This window comes from Oryx dammah, unplaced genomic scaffold, assembly GCF_014754425.2.
Source record: "Oryx dammah isolate SB20612 unplaced genomic scaffold, SCBI_Odam_1.1 HiC_scaffold_27, whole genome shotgun sequence".
In the NCBI taxonomy this organism is placed as follows: domain Eukaryota; kingdom Metazoa; phylum Chordata; class Mammalia; order Artiodactyla; family Bovidae; genus Oryx; species Oryx dammah.
This window is the reverse complement of record NW_024070211.1, coordinates 67,479,229-67,483,145: the sequence shown is the minus strand read 5'-3', so window position 1 is coordinate 67,483,145 and position 3,917 is coordinate 67,479,229. Positions and strand designations below refer to the sequence as shown.

Sequence of the window (3,917 nt, the reverse complement as noted above, 5' to 3'; positions counted from 1 at the left end):
GGGTCACCAAGAGCTGGACATGACTGAGTGATTTTCACTTTCACTTTCATCAAGTTACTACATCTATCAGTGAACATGCTGAAATAAAATCATTGCTTTCTAAGTGAGGTCAAACCTCACCCTGGCAGGCAAATCACCTTGCCAGATCTGCACCACATAGTACAGATGTCTCAGATGATACCACAGTGAAGAGATGGCATATGGTCTGATCTGCTTTGGTAATGAATTAGCCCAACTCTAGAATGTATTTACAGTCTATACCAGTCTGAGAGACTGTGGATGATAAATGAGAAAAAAATTGAATTAAGAGAATTTAGTTATGATCTCCAAAGTTCCTTCAATACCTGGGTTATATGATTCTAAAATTCTTGCCAAGAAAACGTCTGATTTAATTGACCAGATAATTTAATTGACCAAATATATCTGTCTATTCAAATCAAAAGATACAGCAGATGTGAGTCCTGCACTGGAGAATTGATAAGGTTAATTATGTGTGTGTTTTCTTTCCAGAGAGACCATAAAGAGAGTTAATCATTAAAAGCTTTTTGAAAGTGGAGAATATGGGATAATACAGCCTAATATTCTACCTAAATCACAGTATTCTTGAATACTATTAATATTAGCTTTTTTCATATACCCTTTCATATGATTTCATTAGCCAAATCTGATCAGGATAGAATCCTTCTCATGTTTTTAATCATGTTAAGTTTTAAAAGAAGCATCTATAGTATATAAATAAAGCTTTATATACACTCAATATTTAAGGGTAAAACAACACTAACAATATCTATTTTATATCTAACACCTCTCATTACTTTTGCCTGATGTTTTCAACATCTTTTAAAAATATCTTTTAATCCTTAAATTCTGGTTTCATCCTGCATTTCCCCAAGTAATATATTTGGAGAAGAAAACAAGTAATTTATCCTGTATAGTTTCCTGTAGTCTGGAGATACTAATTTTTACTAAGTAGTCAACGAAAATGCTTTTAATACAATGTTATATGTGCATTGCATTGGAGAAGGAAATGGCCACCCACTCCAGTGTTCTTGCCTGGAGAATCCCAGAGAAGGGGGAGCCTGGTGGGCTGCCATCTATGGGGTCACACAGAGTCAGACACGACTGAGGCGACTTAGCAGCAGCAGCATAGTGCATTGCATGCATGCTCAGTTGTGTCCTACTCTTTTTGACTGCATGGACTGTAGCCTCCATTTTGCATTATATTTCACTTGTTATTTTTCAAAAGTTCTTTTATGGGATCTGATTTGATCTGCTTGGTCCATGCATCTCAAGTAAAATCATTAATGAAAATGGCCCCTCTAGGGAACGATAATGAAATACAGGGTTAAAGAAGCCAGGTCAACGCATTGGTTTAGATTTATGGCAGGCCTGTCCCCCTGGGCCTCTTCTAGGGTCCCATGCCAGAGCAAACTGGCCCTGAGCCATTGCCTGGCCTCTGCCCATAGGCTGCATACACTAGAGTGCTTTGACAGAGGAAAAAAAGAAAAAGAAAAGAAAAAAGTTTACCAGGTCAGACTGATCACATGTTTACACTGAGTTGCTTGAGGCTGAGTCTAAAGACTGAGTTGCCATCAAGGTGAAACCCCGGGTATCCTTATCAAACTTCAGTGACAATAAGCAAGGCAAAATTATTTTAAACAAAAATTAATATTAAAATTTAAAGCCATAGAAGATGTAATTTCAACAAGATGCAGATTGTGGGAAGATTTTAACAAGCAATTTAGGAGAGGATATAGCCAGTACCAGTATATTAGAAACTTAATTTTATGGGCTATTTCCTCTAAGGCCAAATTTGAAGGTTTATATAAATCATAGTGAACTGGGCCTGAGGGACAGGGAGGCCTGGCGTGCTGCAGGCCATGAGGTTGCAAAGAGTCAAACATGACAGGGTGACTGAACAACAACAACAATGAACTGGTCACTTATTATATTACATCGGAAATCCAAGTATTACTGTCTTAATTTTATGAAGAAAGTATTAAGTTCAGATTGGCTTTTTACATGATTATTTAATTTTAACATTCTTTAATTCTTTAACATACTGTTTTTAAATGATCTTACTGTTTTTAACCCTAAAACATCCTATGTTGTAGAGACCAAGAAAAATATTAGTTTCAACAAATATAAGAATCCCTAATAAAAAGTTTGATACTTACAAAATCAACTAAAATAAAACTTTTTTTTTTTAATTCTGAGTTTGTTAATCAACCAAGTTTGGAATCCACTGCTTAGCTTATATCACACCAAACCTCACAGTTCTACCTCATTCTGTTTTATTGTTTGTTGACATATTTAAATGATAGAGATCAGAGGTAACAAGATGTACAAGAAATTTTTTTCTCACTTTGGAGTTAACCTTGTTTTTCAACCATGGGCAAATCAGCTTCTTCACCTTTCCTGTTCTTTAAAATAGAAATTTAAATACCCATCTTGAAGATGAATATTAAATTGAATAACATAAGAGATTGGATGATAGAAAATACTCAGTAAATGCTACTGTTCCTTCTTCTTTTAATCAATGATGCATTGATTTAAAAAACAAGTGCACTAATGGCTACATTAAATACAGGCATAATTTTGCTACAAATTATTTGTAAAAATAAAAGAATCAATGAGTAGATTTATTTTAATTCATTTTTAACATATAGGTCTTGTTGAGTTTATTAATTCATGTATTTATGTTCACAGTCAATAAATGTCCTCTAGAGAATCAAGGGGTATTTTCTTTGTTCAATAATGAATCATATCTAAAAGGGGAACTTAAAAAGCATCTGTAAGCTTTGAAGATTATAACATTTGCTGTTGTGAACATGGGAGGAAGCATATAATATCTATTATAGTGGCCTGTTGGTCAAAGAAGTAAGAGTGCTCCCAGAGGTAAAATAACCATGAGAAGCACAACTAACAGGGAATAAGCAAGGAAAGAATTTTCCATGATCTTGTCTCTTCTAGTCTCATCTAGTGTATTAATCACTCAGACAATGAGACACACACTGAACAGCTGGTCTGAATAGCCTGTGAAGTCCTGGAAATTTTGTAATTGGTATTGGCTTTCAGCACTAGCCCAGGGATATTCAGGATGGCACAGTGAACGTGGAGATGCAAAAGATTTCTCCATTTATCTGACCCTCTGGGGAGTCATTTGTTTAGAACTTGGAACCAACTGGGCTTTTCTGTTCTCCAAGTAGCATTTGGGTAATTCAGCCATCCTCAGCATGGGTCGGGCTTGCCAAGGAAAACCACCCTGCTACAAATTCTAAGATTCTCCTTGATACTTAAACTTCACATCTGGTAGCAAACTGGAAGTTTTCCAAACCCTACACAATTTTTTTTTTTTTTTTTCTGGAAAAGGAGACTACTCACCACGTAAGTCAAAGTAATATTATCCTTTTCTACAGAATTAATGAGAAGCTATAATTGCCAACACTGTTTACCTGGTACTCTGGGAGTATATTTCCAAGGCACATGAATTAGCCATCGCCAGCTTTCTAATTAGCCTGTGACAACTTTAATTCTAAAGGCATGTTTAATCAACAGCAACAGATGGAAATGCGCCTGGTGGTAAGTCATTGCGTTCACCGCTCCTAAGAGCACGTTTGTCCCAATGGCTCTGAATTATAAGCTATTTAGCATAGTAAGTGCTAAATTACTGGTAATGTTCTCCATCTTTTTTAGGCTATCAGAGTTACAATACATGAAAGTAATTATTTTCACTGACATATATGAATACTTACTACATACTAAACACTATTATTAATTTAACTTAATGAAGCCTCTAAATTTTAACCCCTCATGTTAGGGAATTTTTATATTCCCATTTTACAGATGAGAGAATTGAGCCTCAGAAAAATCAAAGTGACTCACCAAAATTTCCACAGGTCTTAGCAGGAAGGTTG

General features: G+C 35.4%; 1 non-coding gene across 1 annotated transcript; it reads left to right on the top strand.

Moving 5' to 3' along the window:
• Positions 1-1,364: 1,364 nt before the first annotated feature.
• On the top strand, positions 1,365-1,495 carry LOC120855213. The gene has a single exon (XR_005719183.1). It is a non-coding gene; the product is annotated as a small nucleolar RNA SNORA42/SNORA80 family (small nucleolar RNA).
• The last annotated feature ends 2,422 nt before the right edge of the window (positions 1,496-3,917 follow it).